General features: G+C 23.5%; 1 protein-coding gene across 2 annotated transcripts in view; it reads left to right on the forward strand.

Moving 5' to 3' along the window:
* LOC112591703 overlaps window positions 1-22,777 on the forward strand; it is a 160,524-nt gene that overhangs the window by 97,466 nt on the left and 40,281 nt on the right. The gene's annotated exons all lie outside the window — the stretch shown is intronic.

Here is a 22,777-nt window from a genome sequence, read left to right on the forward strand (position 1 = left end):
TCAGAATTTGAATTTTCCAAAGAGGTTATATATTATTCCAAAATATTTAATTTTTCCCAAAGATCTTAAAAATAGAGTTTAAATATTTCCCAAAGAGGTTATAAATTCCTTCAAGATTTTAAATTTTCCCAAAGATTTTAAAAATAAAGTTTAAATATTTCTCAGAGTTTAAATTTTCCAAAGAATTTACATATTTTTCCAAAATATTGAATGTTTCCCAAAGATCTTATAAATAGAGTTTAAATATTTCTCAATGAGGTTATATATTTCTTTAAGATTTTTATACTTCCTAAAGAGATTTTATTTATCTCAAAGAGCTTTTATATTTCTTAGTTTTATATTTCCCAATAATCTTATATATTTCCAAAAGAGCTTACACTAAAAGTCAAATATTCTCCAATGAGCTTTTATATTTCACCGAGAGTTTTTATTTTACCCAAAAAGCCTATAAAAAGAATTTTTATTTTTCGTAGAAACTTTCATATTTCTCAAAGAGTTTAGTTATATTCTCAAGAGCTTATATGAAGTGTTAATATATTTTACGAAATTTTTATATATTTTCCAAAGAGCTTATATATTTTTCAAAGAATTTATATTTTTATATGGAAAACTATTGTAACGTCACCCTAACCCCCTGAAGAGTTTTTAATATACCTTAGACCCTTTTGTCGTACAAATTAGTTCCACTTTGTACAAATTTAATGACGTACTAAATTATAGAATTATATAATTTACATATTTTTAAAAAGGGGTCTGCGTAACGTACGTAATCATGATCCTCCATAAAAATAACTATACTATCGTTTACTGCTGTGTTATCGTCATCGACAAAACCCTTAATAAATATAGGTTATTCAAATATTCTCTTTTCACTTTCTAGGTGTCAATTTCCAATAAGAATTGTTTTTGCTATGACAATAAACGAAACACAGTAACAAAAGTTGGATAAAGTAGGATTGTATTTGCCCCAACCTTTATTTAGTCATAGTCAACTTTATGGAGCCATGTCTAGAGATTAATCTTTTGAAAAATTAAAAATATAAATAATACCGAAAAACAAAAAAGATAAAACGGATAAAATTTTTAAAAAAATTCTATTATAATAATACACAAATACATTAAATTTTTTATTTAACTGTTAATTTGTTTGTTTTGGGTGAAATATTTGCAGTTTTATTTCGTATGAATATTATGCGTATATTAATAATTTACTATAATTTAGTATATAATAGTTTATATTTTAATAAAGTTTTTGTCGCATTATTATAACTATATATTCATTCTTCATATATACATAAATAATTGTTACAAAATATTTTATTTTTTACTGTAACCTGGCAGCGACGGGTAATTCAGCTATATAAGTAAAACGCTGCATGCTCTTTAAAGTCTAGTAAAAAAAAACACTTTAAAAATTGTATTTAAATACAGCAACAAAAAAATTCTTGAAGTATTTTTAAAATAAATTTCAATTACTTTTAAAAAAAAGTATAATACAAACATTTGGTATGTATTTTTAATAGGTTTTTACTTTAAAAATATTTACTTGAATATTTTTTTAAATTTTACTTGCAACTAGTAATGACTAATTTAACATTTTTATTTTACATAAGTATCATTAGAACATAGTTGTATCTATTTCATTTTATGAACTAAAATATGAAAATAAATATATATTTTAATTATAAATAACATAATTCGATTATTAAATATTATAAAAAAAAAAAAAAACAATCTGAAATGTAACAAATATTTCTTTTGTATTAAAAAAAAATGTATATAAAAGTATTAGGTTTGAATTATAAATAAAATAATTTAATTAAATATTATAAATACAATTGGAATGTAACGAATATCTCTTTTTTATTTAAAAAGAAATATATGTAAAAGTATTTGATTTTCAAATACAAATGCGTCAATAATAGTATTTAAATACATTTCGTAAATAATTTACTAGACTGATCTTCAAAAATAAAATATATCTAAATGCCAACTATAAATATTAAATACATATTAAAGCATGCGTATTCAATATTCTGCTTAAATATAAATTTATCAATTTTAATAATATACATTATACATATTATATTGAACATTTAAAAGTGTATTATTAACTATTTTTTGTACAGTTCAATACAAACATTAAAAATAATTAATAAAACCAATATAAAATGAAATTAAATATTATGTGTCATCGTATCAGGAATTTTATGGTAATTTAATATTTAATATTAATTAAATATATTTAATTTTATATTTAATTTAATTTTAATATTAATTTAATATTTATCCATAAAATATTTTACTATAGATTTATAAATACATATCAAAATTTTAAAATAGTAGATTAACTATTGTGTGTTATTAATTTTTGAATAATTTTAAATATAGGTTGTGTTTAAGTTATCTAATTATTATATTTTATTTTTTATTTTTTTATTTATTTTTTAGAAAACAAATTTAAAATAACTATATTATTATTATTAAAGAAAAGCTCTGTGCACATTGTTCACCTAGTTATTAAATTTAATCTTAAAAATTGTTAGTTTTTCATATTAATTTGCATTAAACATACTAATTTTATAATTCGATAAGTAGACATTTTTATGATTTATGTAATAAATCTTTATACGTTGTTGGCTATATTTTATAACTCCTGTGACACTTAAAGTTGAAAAACAATAAGACGTTTTGTTTCAACTAGAACTATGTCAACTTCAAACAGATACATTTTTATTAACTCAAGAAAATTGTATTTTATCGTTTTAGAAATATTTCCTAATTGAATAATATTTAATATCATTCTAGATGAAAACTATGTCTGTATTCGGATATTTTTAAATTTGTTTATGTACGTTTTTCGGTTTTTGAAAGAATGAACTTCAGATCAAGTTTCAATATCAAATCCATGAATTTCAATTGTTTTTTTTTTTTTTTTATCAATTTAATTATTGTAATATATATATATATTTTATGTCAGTTTTTTGTAAGATAAACCCTGTAATAAAACATTAAAAGTATTTATTTATAATATCCGCTATTATACAAAATGATTCATCAAACAAGCTCATTTATTTTTTTCATTTGATAATCAATTTAAATCAAATTTTGATTACTTATGAACCATATTTTTTACTTAGTGATAATTAATATGAAAATTATATGGGGCTATGACGGTGGCCTGAAAATTATAGTAATTAATTTTAATTTACCGACATTTTATATTTTGTTCAAAGATATTAATAGATAAAATATTATTAAATGTATTTTAAAGTTTTGTTAAATTATTTTTAAGATTTATTATCCTTGGTATATACATTTTTATAACTCGGGTGCTACTAGTTAAAATTTTCATTTTGGCATATTAACATTTTCAAAACCGCATCAGCTGCTTCTATTGGCTCTCATTTGAAAAAAATAAGTTTGTATCGCTACAGGACACTAGCCACGGATCCGAAATTTTTAAAAACAATAATTTTAATTTTGATTATTGGCATTTGAGTTGTTATTTTAGAATTTGTATTAGTATATTAATCAAATAGGTTAGTTTTATTTTGTTTTTTTAGCTATTTACTAAGGCATACCTAATTATATGCCTATATTTTATTTTAATAGCAGTGAAGAGTTAATACAAAACCCAGACGAAGTTTTAAATGAATTTGCACGTGATGTGCTAAAGAGATTACATTTTTCCATGTAACTGTATTTCAATATTTTTTTTTTTTACTATTATTAGTACTGACTGAACTATTTATTGAAATATTTATAACTAAATGAAAATTATTCTTAATTAAATCATAATTTTACTGTATTATATTTTGTGGTTAAATTTACGGTCCCGCCCAAAAAAATATTCCTGGATTCACGCCTGTAGGACACTTTTTAAATATTGTAGAAAACGTAAATGTTTGATAATAATAATATAGACATTAAGTATACTTAAAAATTCTAAAAAAAAAAAAAAAACAGAATTTGAATTAATTAATTAATTATTCAAGGAAAAATGGGATTTAGCATGCTTGATGAATCACCCAATATAAAAAGTTTATAATCATCATTATACATAATCACACTGGCATTAGAATTTATAAATTTTAATGTATACGACTAGAGATGGAATTTTTTAAGTATTTACACCAATTAGATATAACCATTGAATTTCCGTCATTTGTAAACTTCAGAAATGAAAAATAACTTGTTTTTTTTTTTATAAAATTTGCATGTTTTAGGCGTTAGTAAATAATTGTTATTGTATTAAAAAGCACCTTTGGGAAACGTTGTTGGCGAATTTGAAATATTATTTAATTTCTAAAAATTAACAATGGTACGATATTTGTGTATTCCCACCGCATCAATTTATGTCTTGACCATAAGTCGCACCTCAGTCCTTGCAGGTATTATTTTGTCTTATTTGATTTATTAAACCTACCATTGTACTAGATAGACGTATAATGTGTAATATTACACTGTATCGATTAATAATATTTCTGGTACATCTTTTTTTTTTCAGCGATAATACTATTTTGTTAGCGTGTTTTATTTCACCCAATAACTGCTGAACGTCATCAATCAAAGTAATAAAATACAGGTATCTTCTAATTCGAAACAGGCTATTGAAACGTTAAATAGATATTGTTAAAAAAAGATAGCTATAATAAATTATGAAATATTTCTAATTTATGACCACGCTGTTCAATGATTTTGTTTTGTGTTATAGGCTTTACGTCGACTGAATGTTAATCGTAACTCAAAAAGATATTGCTCAAAAACCTTGCGATCATCTATCATTGGTTTTTAACATATTGTAAAAATTCAAATATTAATAGGTATATTTTTTCACTATAGTTATCAACACATATTCCAGAATATATTAAAAACTAACTTTTATTCTAACCTATTAATTATTTTCTCGTGTAAGCTGCATTGGTATATTATTATATTTGTACAAAATTGTGTTGTTAACAAATTAAATTTTTATTCACCTACTAATTCTGTCTTTTTAACATCGACAGTATCTACGTGAAACAAAACATAATTTTACTAAACTATTGGAAAATTGTAATCAATTGTTTTAAACTACATGCCGTTAGTTAAGTGGCGAGATTCTTTATCAAAGACAACACAATTATATTGATGTAATTTGATTCGGTATAATATTAATATAATAAATGTAACTTATTTATATTATATAATATAGGTTACCATTGTTCTACAGAATATTTCGAATTGGAGAAAAAATACATTTTTCTTTTTGAATTTCGTTAGTTTTATTGTTTAATGTAGCCTGCTTAAAATATGAATTTTCAGTGTTTAAATATCAGAAAAGATTTGGAAATGATAATAATAAATTAATTAAAATTACTATGTTAAAAATTTAAAGTTGACTGTTATTGTTGGTCTCTACTTTACGATTCAAACCCCACTACCTACTGGCTATGCAAATAATATGCTCATAGCTCGTATTCAATATTCCTGTACGTTCCTAACCTAAGAAAATTAACTGATTATGACTTAACATACGAGTTAATAATTTGTAAATTGTTAAAGTGTATACTAAAATTGTTCTCTATCGTCTATATTTCAAGCACCTATTTTTTTTTCTTAGGAACTCTAACAATTAATAATGATATGATATTATAAAATTAGACGAGTAATTGCAATAAAGGAATCAAATATTTAGTCACCTATAGGCAGCAATCCCGTAGAACTGTCTTGGAATTTATCATATATTATAATAACATGGATAAAAATAACCTATATAATAAAATATAATATAGGGGGTGATTCATTTGATCTAAGACATTCATTTTTTTTATAAAGCAATAACGTCTTTAAAAATATTTCTTGTACATAATTTTTAATCGTTCCAAAACAACATTTTTGAAAAAAAAATTTTATTTTTACTATCTTTATTGTAATAGTGTTTACATTTTTTACTCTTTTGAATGACTACATGTATTTGTAATTACATGTTCTTAAGCTGAATGTTATTCTAAGTATTTTTATTTATAAAAATCAAATTTTGGAAATTAGATAATTAGTTATAAATGTAGAAGTGATAATAAATGTTTTAAGTGTAGAAGAACGGAATAGAGAACCAACTATACCTTTCCATATGCATTTATAAAAAATAATACACAGTATTCATACATAATATATAATATTATATTATAAATATATGCCGTTGAATACATTTTTAATCAAAAAGAAAATAAAGTAATAGTCACACGGGCACAGTGTTTCGGAGTTTTATATACCTACATAAATATCTGTGTGTGTGTGTGTGTGTGTGTGTGTGTATCTATATATATTATATACAGTATAATATAATAATATACAACATGACCTTAGTTAATCTAACCATCAGGTTTAGCGTTGCACGTGAAGAAATTTACGTCATCATTTGGACTTAATAATATCACAAGACGAACAAAAAGCCCTGCACTTCGCTGTTCGTAAACTTTTCACGTACATCGCGTCATCGTCGACGATGTTTTCATAGTATAGTAGTATAGTTCTCGGGTGTTTTCAAGACGTTGCCTAGAGCGTATATTGTCAGTCTTCGGACGACTTACAATTGCATACTAAGTGTACTCTTAACATAAATTATATATTATATATATAAAATATGTACGTAGTAAGTGGTTTATTAAATTGATTAATTACTAATTTCTTAAATAATTTGTTGTGTTTTTGTACAGTTTTATGAGTAAATTATTATAACGCTTCATTTTAATACATATATATAGATATAGATATTTAATCTACATTTGTTTTGCACAACTCATCTAAATTTTCACTGTTTTAAATAAAAACAAAAACAATATACTTAATAATATAAATATTTTATAATATACACATATGTATATAGATATTATCTTTTTGAATTTAAATTTTTTATAAAATAATTCTTATTCTGATTTCTACAAAAAAAATGGCCGAAAACGACTGCGTTTTTTTCAATTTCACTGACTGGCCATCAAAATAATGAGTTCATCAAAAAGTAACTAATATTTTCTATTCGTCAGATTCATGTAACCGTGGACAGTATTTTAGTATACACTTCTATAAACAATTTAGTATAAACTCATATTATTTGAAAAAAATCTATCGAAGATGAAATATTTTAAACTTAAGATATTCTTACTTATGTACGATGTTCTTATTCAACGTATAATATATTTATAAGATGAAAGTTAAAAAAATAATACATACAATATGTACAACATATTTTAATTTGTGAAGATTATTAAAAAATGAAAAATAAGGTAACAAAATTTAAAAAAAGTCATAAATATAACCAATGCCAAAAAAATCAAAATTAAAATTTTGGTATTAAAATAATGTTACTCAATTCAAACATTGTTTTTAGCAAGTTTTATTTTACGGTAAGCTAAAAACAATATATTTCTATACAAATTTATATCCTTATATTTTGATAATGTACCTATGGCGCATAGAATATATTTATATAAAAAAAATTTCAGTGGTGTAATGACTAATTTTGTTGCTACAATGCATATAATAAAATCATTGCTTTTAAACAGGTACATTTATCTTTTATTTGACCTTGACTGTTTATGATGTATGACATGCAAAAGTATTGTGAAATAATTATTAAAACTAAAGCTTGTAATTATTATTGAATGGAAAAGTTTTCCATATTAATTTTTTTTTTTTTTTTTAAATAATAAATTTTTTTATTGACTTTTAACAGTGTTCAGATTGCTTGATATTATAACAAAAAATATTTTAAAATTTAAATGCTTCAATAAATATTTTATTTGATTCTGTAATGTATGTGTTTTTAAATTATTTTGTAGTGAAACGCTTGCTTTGATAAAAATTTCATTTTTTGCCATAGATACTAAAAGGCTCACTGTCTACGATTTCTGCTGTATACATGCTCTAGGAATGTAGATAGAATTTCAGACATAGATGGTTTTAAATAAAGAAAATCATGCGAGCAAGAGACTTGTTGCAGTTTTTCTGTATGCGATACTTTATAGGTATGCCGTTAACATATTTTGTTCCCACCGTCGTATGTGTAAGATCAAGTTACTCTGCACTAGCTATTATACTTTATAGACTGTTTACTGAGAAAATAATAATAATATAAAAATTCACCCAAAAGGTTGGCATAGTAGATAACATAATAATACACATTATAATAAAACGAACGATTTTTCACTCCGCGCAGTATGTAAAATGTGCGTAAAAATCGAAACTTTCCGTAAACCTAATATTACATTTCATTTTATTTCGTTTCATTTTTTTTTTTTAACGACAAGATAATAAAAAATACGCGAAGAAAAGATACTAAAATAACGGAAAACTCAAAAATAAGATATAACTATTTAATACAATGTGGTTTACTGAGTTTGCTCATCCCCTTTTTTGTTCAGCATCTGACTTCCGAAATTTTTAAGTACGAGTAATCTAATCTAACTTGTGGTAACATAAGCTTTGTTTTTTAAATGACAATCTATCTTTTTTATTATTTATTGTTAATGCATAATTTTTCAAAAATGTTAACTTATCAAAATCAAAATTTGAACAAATACATTTTGAAGTGTTCAAACTTTTTACTTAGTATAATAAATCCATGGTTTGGGAAATAAAGGACCTATGATGATTTAAAATTGTAATAAATAATTAATATAAACCCACTGATAAAATTAAAATTAATCAATCAATATTTATCATTTAAAAAATTGATCCAAATATAATAATAACACTATATCTAATATTACATACTCTGTTTTATACTTTTGTTAAACTATTTTGACTATTTTTCAATAAGTTTTCATTTGAAAAACACAAGTTTATTTCTCTGCAGGACACTCTTTAAATAGTGAAAAAATTCCAAAAATCAGAATTTCAATAAATTTATTATTAAATAAGAAAATGGCGATGAGCGTACTTTTGAATATGTGTATTATATAAACCTTTATATACAGATAGGATTTGATGAAAAACAATCTAAATATATTATTATATTATTGTATATCTTCATTTAAAAAAAAGAGAAAGAATGTCGTCTATTTTTATTTTATCCTAATGTAGAAGGTTTTTACGCCTGATAAAAAAATGTATGTATTCATTGTACGTATAATAGAAAGTGTTCTTGAGGCACCAGTGTCCCTTTGGGTAAGTTTAAAATTTTGTGGCAAGTGATAAATATATTTGACAAGATAAGCATTTACTTTAGACATAAATTACGCTAGAACTACATACCTACAAAGTCTTATATTTTGAAACACATACTTTTCTATTTGGTTAATAAATATTTCGACATTTCAATATAAATAAACATGTTTTTACATTTTATAGAATAGCATATTTTACCGTAAACAATAAAATAACTTCAGACCCCATAGGAAGACTGCTACCGATCCCCTCGGATAAAACCTATCCTCTATGGCAATCACGTAAAATATACTCCGAGTCATCGAATACATTATAATATTATATTATTTAGTATATACAATATCGTGTTGACAGTAGTGACGGAAAGTATAAATTTCTAACAGATGTTTATAATGTTATTATGTATATAATGTACAATGTACTTGTAGATATTTTAAAACACTACATAGGTATTATAGTATATCCACGTACGTGAAGTGAGTAGTAATAGGTATTTGACACACAGTTTGAATCGTGTTTAACATTTCATAAAGTACTAATACCTTATTTGAGTATTCCCTAATGTTTCCTAGTAGGCGAACATTGTAATACAATTTATTTAAATATATGACTCACTTTCATCTGCAATGTAAGAAATATATTGAAAATTCCCAAAACTTTTAAAAAAGAATTATAACACCCTGCAGGTTTCAAACCTTCCAAAACAAATAAACTTAAAGTATATACGAACAAGAGTATAATATACAGTAAACTCACATACAATAATAAATTACCATTATTTTAGAAAACAAAGAATATAAAATGAATGGGCTACTACCACTTAATTTATTAATGAGTCACATTTATTCAATCTTCTAACTATTTATTTAATGACTATTCATTTAAGAATAACTCAATGGTATTTGTATAGTTAATGCATATTCTGTTTACTTATTTATTATCCGTATGAAATTAAAAATAAATTGATACATTTGCAACTAAAAGGAACGATTTGTGAATCTACCACCCACTGGTAATTATTTTATTTGTTTACTTCAAAAAGAAATAGAAAGATTTGTTTTCAATAAAATAATATATTATTCAAATACATATAATAATAAATTATTTATTTTTTTAACGATGGCTGACTAATTTACATGATTATTCTTAAAACCAACATTTTGTTGCTGTGAACTTGTGAATAATGAATAATATTCATATTGTTTTCATGCAACGTTATCGTTTTTTTTATTCCAACAAGTACTAATTCAAATTTATTTTCAACTACGATATGTATTTTACAATTTATAGAATTTGCTAAGAAATCCACAGATCATGTATATCAATTTATAGGTGTCTATTGAAGTATAATAATCAATCTAATATTTTTAACCATTTGCTGCGACAATTTTTTTCATCGAGTATCGAAAATTTCCCGCATTCTTCTTTAACAACGAATTTATCTAAAATCTGAATAACATAAGTTCTCACGACGAACGTTAAAAATGCTCAATACTGTTAACTAAAATAACTGCATTATACCTAATATTGATTTTTTCCCTCGTCCTTACACAAGTCATAGTATGTTGATCAAAATATATAAATTTAAGAACATTTCAAATAGGTAAATCATAAAGTCGTTGGATTTAATCAATTTAACAATATTAAATTGCGTATTTAATATTATAGTTCAATAATACGAATTAGGTATTAATGTTATATGTATTATTCAATAGTTATAATGCACTGTGTATCTGAGATTAAAATATTAAATCGATTCTGGCAATAATATTATGTATGAGATTTGCCGAATTTACATCGAAATTATAATTTATATGCAATTGTGTATCCATAAAAATAATTAACATCAACTTTTAATTTGCAAATTGACGAGTATTTTGTCAATATTTTTCACGAAATGAGTTGTAAAGTCAAACTTAAATTGGACATATTTGTACTTTTATATTCATAATATATTTTCATATGGTAGAAATATTGATTAAATGATTAATTTCCAACGATTGTCGTATACTAAATGCAAGTTTTTCATCAATGCAATCTTATTGCAGAATATCAGTTTATTGAAAATGATGAATTCTTTTTATTTCATTCGTCGCATGACGAACGTAACAAGTAGTTAATTTCTGTGTTTTTGTTATTATATAATTCTTTTTTTAATCATGACATTCAGCATATTCATATGATATAACAAGACTAGAGGAATAATAAAACCCATTAACTCAAGGCGTTTGTCATTGGATATTTCTTTTTTTTTTTTTTTTTTTGTTACATTACATCATATTAAATTGAACACCGAAAATGGCCAATGTTTATTATACTGTATTTCTTAATTTCAGTATTTTGATACTGCGATTCAGAACAAAAAGCACATTATAATATTATAAAGTCGAGTAAACTCCACTTAAATGCCTATTTTAGTATTATATCGGGTAGATATTTAGAACAATAAACGGAATTATTACGTATAATACTTATATTGTTATTATACTTATAACATTTACTATTATAACTAATAAGAGTTAAAATAATTTGCAAAACAGTAAAATAATGAAACACTATATTATGTATGTGGTATAATATGTTATAATTATTTGGAATTGTATGTATATTGTTATGATTAAATTTCTATTTTGATTTTCTGATTGTTTACCTCGGTGATGTGCTTAGAAATATGTAACTCAAGGAAAACATCGTAAATCTAAAAAAATAATCCATGAGACAAAATAACCATTGATATTGAAAAATATTAATACAATTTTAATTAGCGTTCTCTCGAGACGCTAAGAAAAATAATAAATTAGGAATTACTACTAAAAAACTCTGTACAAAAACTACTTAAAGAGCTTTATAAATTGTTAATTTATCTGCTCGACGCTATATTATTTGTTTTAAACTCTCAACAAAGAATTTATAATTATGAAAGAGCTTAGTACCTACTTACAAAAATACTGTTGGATTTTATGAAAAAAAAAAAATAATAATGAATTAATACTGTATTAAGATTAACTAAAAATAAAAAATGGTCAACTAGAAAATGTCCAATTAAAATAATAAAACAAAAATATGAATATCAGACTAAATAAATACATGCCTGTGATAGTAATATGTTATTTATATATAATATTATTAATAGGTTTAATAAAATAACTAATAAGCTAATTTTTGAAATTAATTTTTTTAAATAATTATTAATATTTTATATTATAATGCATATACATTACAGTACATAAATTACATTTTAAAATATATAAGTTAAAATATATTCCTTTTTATTCAAGTACTTACATAATTTATATGCACTTTGTATAGTTTATATTGTACAAACATTTCGTTAAAGATTTAGCGAGAACGACTTAACTCTAGTTAAAACAGTAGGTGTTACGTACGTCTCAAACTTTTGTATTAGCTTAACCCTTTTTTTTCAAGTTTAGATTCTCTTTGTAGCTATTAAAACGAAGTCAAGCGAAACGAAAACTTGGTTTTTATTTTTAAATAGTATTACATGTATTAAGTATATACTTGAACAAAAATTAAACTTCGAAGTGTACATATTTTTGATGATTATACATAAGATTAGCTATTCCGGAAATCCCGTAAAAAGATCCTTCAGAAGAATATTCTCAGGAATACCAAACTGTGTCAAAAATTATAAATTTTTAGTGATTAATTTTTGTTATTATAGTCATTATTTATATCTATTAATTAACGTATTTTTTTTTTATTTTTTTATAAGTCTAACTATATTGTTGAAAAAAGAGTAATTATGTTCAAAGTAATTTTATGGCTATATAGTATATTTTTACCCATAAAACCTTGATTAGTTTTTGAATTCTGAGAAAAATTGAAAAACGTTTATTAACAAAAAATTGAAAAAAATCACATAAATGTTTTGTTGATAATTAATTTTTTTAATAAAAAATTAATAAAGTTTCAATAAAACATATATTATATATCAGATATTTATTTAGGTACCAATTAATATCATTCTTTATTCACTTATTATTTAAAAAGTATACCTTATTTTTACCTACTGATGCGTAAACCTATAATTTCTACAATTTCTGTACGATCGTCGTGAATTCTCGAACGGTTACGAAAATTACCCATTCTTATAGTTATTAACAATTTATGAAAGAAATTTATCGACGCGTTTATATATTATTTAAAAAAATATATATAATTATTATTCTATACTTAAACATTAAATTAGTTTATAAACTTCGAGTTATTATTATTATTATGAGGGACTGAATCTGTAGATATTATATTCTCATGTGGTTTTATACATTGCGATGTCTATAATTGCAAGTTATACGATATAATAATGTTTAACTACTATATATTCCCAAAACTTTTGAGTATAGTATAAACATAAATACATAATTTTGGAAGTTTTGGAAGTCTATATTTTTCGTAAATAATTAAAATGTACACTGATATTAGTAATATTATTTTACATTACCCAAACGATACTTATTCAAAATTATGTCCCCTATGTGTGATTTTAAAAATAGGTTCACCAATACTATAATTTTACATTATTGCGATTGAAAGACTTAATTTTGTCTATTCTTTTAAATTTCAACAATTTATTATACGTTTGACATTTTATTAACTAAACTCGTGTAGTTCTTTAGGAACACTGTCTGATAAATTTTTGGTTCTCAATTGATTATTTTTCCGTTCTGTTTTTATTTAATTAACACGAAAAATAATTAACGTTTAATTCATCAGACTCTTTACGAAATAGATATGATACATCTGAGAATTATTCATTCTGGTAAAAATGTTCAAATGGTTTAAATGTTTAATAGAATATTTTTTTGAAATAAAAAAGTATAACTGTGTCACATGATGTTTATGGTATTAGGTTTATGTGGATTAGCATTTCGAAAGTTTTCTTGGAACTTAACTATATGTCTATATCGATTTTGTTATATGTTTTTAAAGTTTATAAGGGATATTTTGAGCTTAAATATATATTATCATCTATATATTATAGATAAAGGTAGTAATATTTGTACATCGTAAATTCATTGTATTATTAGTTGTGTCGTTTTCATAAAATATCTAAAGAAATCCACAAACATCTACAAAAAAATTACAATATATGATTAAACGTTGAATATAGTTATTTTAATATTATTATGATAAAAATGTTACGTTAATAATTTAATTAATCAATTTTATATTTATAGATTTATTATACATACGTTTAACGATTAAATATGCGCTTGTACATTTTTTCACTTTACAACATCGAATTTTATTAATCAGATGATAACTGTTAAGCATTGTAGTTAACTTGCTAATAAATTGTGTTCTATTCACGTTGAATAAATATGTATATACGAGTATATATATTGATAACATTTATTCTTAAAATAAAATAAACTTTTGACATTAACAATCTTACAAGTTATAAACAAATTCGTTTTAGGTTAAACGGTTAAACTACTTAAGTTTTATTAATTACTATAGTTAATAGTTATATATTATACTAATTATACGTCTTGTACCTATTAAAGGTATATAATATGAGTTAAAACGTTAACGTAAAATTATCGTTTAAATGTTAGTTTTTTAATCAAAAAAGTTAGTTGCTTAGGAAATTTTCCGAAAAAAAAATAAAATAATTTAAATTAACCCCTTATAATATTTTGAAATCTGAAAAATTAAAAATATCTGATCTACTATAATTAAACACTTATTAAACTATTTTTGAATTTCGCGCCATTTTTGTTAAAAGCCAATTTTTATTATTAAAAAACAGGAATTCCGTTTTAAATATTTTCCTAAAAATACCCTATAAAAGTTCTTATTGATTAATATTCAAATAGATACTTAAAATTAAGGGCAGTAAGTATTTAGTATTTTGAAATAAGAAAATAGAAAAATTATTAAACAAAATTATTTTGTATGCTTTGAACACATTCTATTTTTAAATTTAATTTTTAACGTCATCATCGTAGAGTATGATAAGTCATATTTTCCGTATTTTAAAAATGTCACTACTTTGTATTAACAAAGTTATAGGTTACTGGCGTCATTGCTCGTTGATAATTGGTTGTTTGCTCATTGTACCTCTTTAGTAATTACTGCAGCATTATAATAACTAAATGTATCTTTTGAAGTGATATTAAAGCTATAAACATTAGGAAGAACATACGTTTACACGATTAAAAGGACTGCAGGTACTTATAATTATATCTCCAAAATTTAATATCAAATAATTTGTTGTTTTATGGAATACAGTTAAGTTTAATAGGAATACACTTCAGTTTCGAGCAACATTTATTTTTTTGTTAAAAATACATGAGTCTCTTAAGTCACATAAAATCAACCAGATAATACAATAAAGACTCCCAAGTTTAATTTTAAATTATTGTAAATTGTACTCAAATATTTTATTTTCTATTTTTTAAGTATTTTTGTATTCCATTTTACATAAATTATGCTATGTATCTTTAGAATTTGTGATTTTTTTCTAAAATATTTCAATCTAAAATTAATAGAAAAAATAATATTTTTATCTTTATTACAAAATAACTGCTACATTAAGTACAAATATTTATTATTAAATGTATTAAGTATGATTATTATTGTATAATAATTTTATAATTTAAAATTATTATAGTTAATACATTTTTTCTTGTTATTTGTGTGTTAATAAAATATTAAATATCACTAACTTGAATAATTCTCATAATATAATTATCAATATTATAAGAGTTTATTCAAACGATTAAAATTGATTGATAAATAATAAATTTATCTACAAAAAATAAACTGCTATTCAGATAAAATATTATTGGGACATATATGTTTCATTTGCTTGTAATAAAATATTACTTAATATTTTTTATTAATATTGGTACAGTAAGTTATAGTAACATCAGTTAATTTAAATATTTATAAATTGTTTATTTTTATTTATTTATTTACTTTTTATTTTTAGTATTTTATTAATGGATTTTATTACAATAATATAATAATGTATTATATATTACATATATTATGTTCTTGCATTAACAACCTGCAATAAAACGTACTACCAAAACCAGTATATTTTCTTTTTAAATAACATTCTAAAAATTATCTACAATTTTCATCAGAAACAGAATCGTAGAACTATGCTGTTATTATTATGCTATTAACTAAAAATATACAAAAATATAAAGTTTAATAAATTAAACGGAATTCGTCGTTTTTATTATATTTTATTTATATAAAAACGAAGTCATTGTCAAAATTTTGAAATCCTATGTATTCATAATATATCATACCCACTTCCTCTTCCTTCTCCTCGCACAACGGTGTTTAAATTAGTTACTTTGTAACTTTGTATCAACGTATTGAAATCAGTTTTGACGTTTCTGACAGCATATTACTGCGATATACACATATATTATATTAATTTATATTATATAGTTTAAATTTTGCGATAGGTAAACCTAATAAACACAATAAATTAATATATTATAGGGCATAATTATTCTAATATTGATAAATAACAAAATCAATAGATTTAAAAATATTTATATAATATTTTACAGTAAAGAAAGATGTGATCTTAGTATATTGTACGTAGTACAATATTCAGATTATTTAATATAATACTATCAATCGATCACTATTATTTATTAGGTAGCCAAGTAAGTACATATTATACAATGTTGTCGTAAATAAAAATTTACATATTATTTATTATAACTTTTGTTAGTATTGTATCCATAAATTTAATATTTAAAAAACATAATTACTTAAGATAATATTATAAATGATAAAATCAATGGGATTTTTAAATTTTATTTTCAACTACTTTTTCATCAAGATATTTTGTATTTGATAACCGTTATTTAAGAATTACTTGGTATTAGAACCTATCGTTTTGTAAAATGTATTTCTTTATGAAATTTCAATTATATTTTTATTTTGTCACTTTAGTATATTATTTTGTCATATAAATAGGCTACGTTTTTGGTTATTTCGAATGATAATAAAATATGAATTTTTTTTATTATCTTTGTGAAGCTAATGTGCGAAGGCGAAGAATAACAATAAAAATATTCAAATATCTTCGTAAAAATTCGTTATTGCAGGTATTAATGCAGCATAGATGAGTCGGGCGGTGACTAGCTTATTAATAGATAACTAATAACTACTAAGTAATAACTGTTATTACTTATATTTATTATTTATTAATAGTTATGTTCCACTGACATTACTAAATTTTTAATACTTTCGTTATCACTTACTCATTATTTAGTATTTACTATTTACTGTACTTATATAGCTAATACGTATAGTTTACAGAGTATTATTAATTCAATATTGAAAGATTTAAGTTACATCAAAACCGATATCATTAATTTGAATGACCTAAGTTGGACACGTTTTTGGACATTTTAAAATCTCTGTAGTAACTGAGATAGATAGATAGTTTATTGCTAGTAATTTTTTATCATATCGTTTTATGATGAGGAGTCGTCGTATTAATTTACCCTGACTCTGAAAAGCTTAAACAAAATCAATGATGTAAAAATATATAACACATACTTCTAGATCTGAATATTCTGAACCGTATGGCCATAGTTTAAATGTATATAGATAAAAACAACGTCAATGCAATCTCTTGATACTCATTATTTTTATTTTAATTCGACCCACTAGCTGCGTATGGTGGTAGGAGACGGGTAGATAGGTACTTTTTCCAACATCCTTGCGCTATCATACACAACTGGTGAGATCCAAATTAAACTATTCAAAAACGTTACCTAAATGATTGTATTAATGTTGCCTACCTATCGTATGACGTTATTATCGATTAGCTGTTGGTAGTGATCGTTTAAAATATATACCTATTAAACAAAATAATGTATCATCCAAACGTATTCTACACCAAAGTACCTACGTATCATATATTATATACAGCGCACATAAATAAAAATGAAAGCTGTTAGTTTAAACGTGGATGACGTTTGTGTTTATATAAATAAATGAAAGTGTCTACATATAAGTACATTAAATATATTACATAGCTAGGTATAATGGTGTAAATATTTGTTTTAGTTTATGCAAGCGGTTATAGTGAACATATTATTATTTACAACTTAACAAAATAGGTAACTTATCTAAATTCATTCACCGTGGCACCTATGTTTTTGGCTATGTACGAATATAAAAAAAAATGTGTATTCTTCATACAGGTAATATTGAAGAAAAAAAAATAACCATAATTCATTTGTGTAGGAATATGATTCACGGGATAATTTTAAGATAATTATGTCTTAATATATAATAATAATATAATACGATGCACCGATTAATCTACATATGGCTTTTAATCCGTGTGTTGGCTGATATACATATTCGAACATTCAATTATGTTTTGTAATTAAAGATTGGCAATTCCTAGGAATACAACGCGACGAGATAATTCGATATTCCGAGGAACGTAGGGGAGCTTACACAAAATTGCATTGCTAACTAAATAAAAAAATATGACGAAAACAGTAGATACCAGTAAAAAGATAGTAAAAATTACCTATCAAATAATTCAATACATATTTATAATACTTAACGAATTATATTTCTTGGACACATCAAAATCCTTATTAAAATGTTTGGAACACGTCCGGGTCTGGGCATCTTTGGCTATAGTTCATATAATAGCTTTTAATTACTTAATAAATAGAAAAAATAAATGGAGAAAAATATACTACGAGTATATATATCATATGAATATATTGTTAGCGGTTTCTTGTGGTACTTTATTTTTACATATTTATTTCATTTCTCGCGGAACCAAAATTTAAAGATTTCATCAGTAGCTGTGTAGGATATATATTACTATATAAGATTCAATAATCCATTTTAAAATTATTAAAATATAGAAAATAATTTAGTTAATTATTTTTATGTTGATTTAAGCTAGTATATTATTGCAAACTATAAAATTTTATGATTGATTATTTACAATTTTAAACATACTTGTAATAACATCAGGTGCGGTGAACCATTTTATAATTTTAAAATAAATTAAAAAAATAAGACCATTTTTAATTAAGTAGTGAATTTAAAATGATTTTTTCAAATTATGAATAATATTATTTACGAGGGATATATTAGAGACATATTTAGTATGTACAGTGTATAATATATAAATATGTAAAAATACTTTAATTAAATTGTAAAACAAAATCCCTACTTTTTCAAAAACTGAATAATTTAAAAATTTTAATCGTTCCTTTATATGAATTTAACTGAAAATCCTCCAGGAAATTGAAGTCTTCTGTTTCAATAAATAAAAGTTTATTATCAGTTTATTCACTATTATTTAAAAAGAAACAGTTTCGTGCAAATACAATTAATGACTTACCATCAACATTGTAATTCAATTTTATGAATTCGTCTTTGAAATCGCTTATTGTCTAAGCACAGTATTATTTAACGTCTAAAAATAAATAAAACTGAAAGTTTACTTCGTTACTCCAAGAATTTTCGAAATGCAATAGGTACAAGCTTACAAAATAAATAGTAAATACAAAATGTTATTTAAAAAAAAAAATATATACCACTAACAATAATATGTTTGAATTTGAAAAAACTACCGATATTTATACTATATTATATTAGTTGTACAAAATGTGTCGATATTAAAACTGCAAAAAAAAAATAATAATAATAAATATAAAACTTACTAATTAGTATTAAAACAAACGCAAAATTAATGAATTTCAGAAAATCATAAACAATACTGCTTTGGTATACCTAAAAGTACACCTAGTGAAATATTGGGGAAATATTTTAATCATTCCATATCCAAATATGATATTTTATAAAATTAATGTTATATATATTTTTTTTCTTATAAAATACTGACTAGATGTTAATTAATTTAAATGATTAGTCTAAATACATGAAAAATCCAACTGTTTGAAACCCCTCAAGAATATGTCAGCGCACTATATATTTTCTCTATCTGACCCATACATACCATAGTAGATTTGTGTTCAGTAGGATAACCTATTTTATTGTTGGCTTAAGTATTAAGTATGAGAGGGAATTGACCCATTTGATTATCTTAAAATTAAACTTTAAAACTCTAGAACATTATTTGTGTTTTAACGTTAGATTTTTTTACGATATTTTAATTTATATTTAAAATATATAAGATTAATCGTAATATTATTGTATCTGCTATATCCAGATTCCATATTATTACACGTATGGTCAACTATACTTAAATAAGGTTTTATTCGATTTGTACTTACTTCTTTATTTTACGAACACCTTTAAAACTCACAACAGGTTGAAATAACATCACCTGTGTAGTTAATCGACCGGAAGCTCACCCGTAAAATATTATTTCTATTCTATACTAAACTAGCTACTGACTAATCATAAATTTTATTTCTGACTTTTGAACACGATCATTAATCGTCTTAATGAAATTTACTGTATCACATCTTGCAACCGACACCATTAAACGCAAAACTCTAAGGAAATAAAATGGCTATTTTATTCCTTTGCTTTTGCATTTTGCTCCGTTCGAAAAAAATTAGTGGTAATAACGATTAAATTGAGTAATTTTTAAGGTGTTTTTCAGTAAATAAAATGTATTATTTACACTTAATAATAATAATAATAATAATAATATATACAATATACATTGCATAATAATTATATTGCAATAAAGCTAAAAGAATATATTTTTATTTAAAACAAAATGTTTTAATAAAACTTAATTGGCAATTATAGATAGTATTTTTTAAACATATCTATATATAATTACTCTGATCTATGAAATATGTACATATTGTATAATTCATTATAATGTCGATTGAACTCATGAACGGTAATCGATAATTTTTCTTAAAATGAAAAAAATAAATCAATTGTTTTAAAAAAATATATTTATTGTATAATATTTACGTTTGAAATTTTGTCTGATAGGTTCAAATTTTATTTTAAATTTTCAGTGACCAGCAACAAATGTATAAAAGTATTATTCATTGAATTCGGGACTCTTTTAAGACGTGTTATGTTAGTATTTTGATTAGATTATACATTATATATTTGTAACATAATTAATTAAAAAAAAAAAAATCATTAGGTACATGTACTGACTGAATTTATCATATTTATTATAGTTTTCTTGTCTGTATGACTTTTATTAAACGTATACATATTTAGTTATTTAACTATACGTGTAAAATTACTGTTTATATAATTAAATAATCTAACATTTGATACTTAAATATACAATAAAAATGTTAATATTTTAATACACAGACAGTTAAAATTATTTACAAAATATAATAAACGCAGCCCTCGGGATTTACTAAAACAAATTAAAAAAAAATATAATAAAACGAGTAAAAGGTATATTATTTAGGACATTTATAGCAGTAAGTAGATTCTAATGGTGGTTTATAAAAAAATTTGAGTTATAATGCAGTGTTTAAAAATGTGTTTAAAATTTATATATAAATATATATTTTTTTAAATAAGCAAAAATCAACTACATTTAGATCCAAATTTAAAAAATACTTGACAACCACTTGTATTCAAATATAAAACTTATCAATTATTATGAACGTATAAAAAATTTGTTAAAACCATCAAAAGAAATAGGATATAGTTCAATAACTTAAAACTGCTACGTTGGCAGTTATATAATTTAATATATTAATGATGACGAGTGGCCCAGTTCTGTATTTAACCTGCTGATAAAAAAAAAAAATAAAATAGTTTTATTAATTTTTTTTCAAGATTTTTACTTAATATTATTATTCCAAATAAAGATAACGCCGCGTACAACAATAACAAATAGTAGGATATAATATATTTGCGTGTTACATATATATGATAAAACGTATTATTATTATTATTATTATTATTATGCTAGACCAGTGGACCGTCACCGTCGTAGCCGTAGAGAAAATCTAAACGATAAAATGACGGCGTCTCTTTGTATAAATTGTGACGACGAATCGCGGCGACGGACGTGGTAATCGTGGTAATATAATGCTGCGGGCTTTGGCCTGGAGATCTAAATTATTATACAAAGTATAAACCAACTGTGTATAATATAATATATATCATTTAATTCGTAAGAAAAGAATTGTTTTGCGCGAACGCCTACGATTACGTCATGTATAGCGTGCGCCGATTGCAGTAAGTATATTTGACGACGACAGCGCCTCGTTTCCATGAATGTATGATATTATTTTAATCATATTAATAACAATGGGAATAGGAGTGGTAACCGGTGACCGGTATGATGATAAGGTGTCATACTAAGCGCGTCATATACACGGCGAGGAATGAAGTGAAAAAAGTTCGCTTTGTATGTATAGAAACGATATTTCAAAGAGGAAAACTAAGAGGAGGACGAGACAAACGGAGAAACTTATATCGTGGGAGAATTCGACGGCGAGGTGAGACGGACGATGAAAACATCGTTTAGCCGACAGCTGCGAGTTTGGTTTCAACTCAAACAATATTGTATAATAAATTAAAGGGATACCGTTACAAAGAGTTTTGCGTCATTAAATCGAATAAAGCATAATATACAACAAACGACATTTACCCGAAATACAACCCTGTACAGCTAATGCAG

Source organism: Melanaphis sacchari, unplaced genomic scaffold (genome assembly GCF_002803265.2).
Source record: "Melanaphis sacchari strain LSU unplaced genomic scaffold, SCAv2.0 Contig141_pilon_pilon, whole genome shotgun sequence".
Lineage (NCBI taxonomy): Eukaryota > Metazoa > Arthropoda > Insecta > Hemiptera > Aphididae > Melanaphis > Melanaphis sacchari.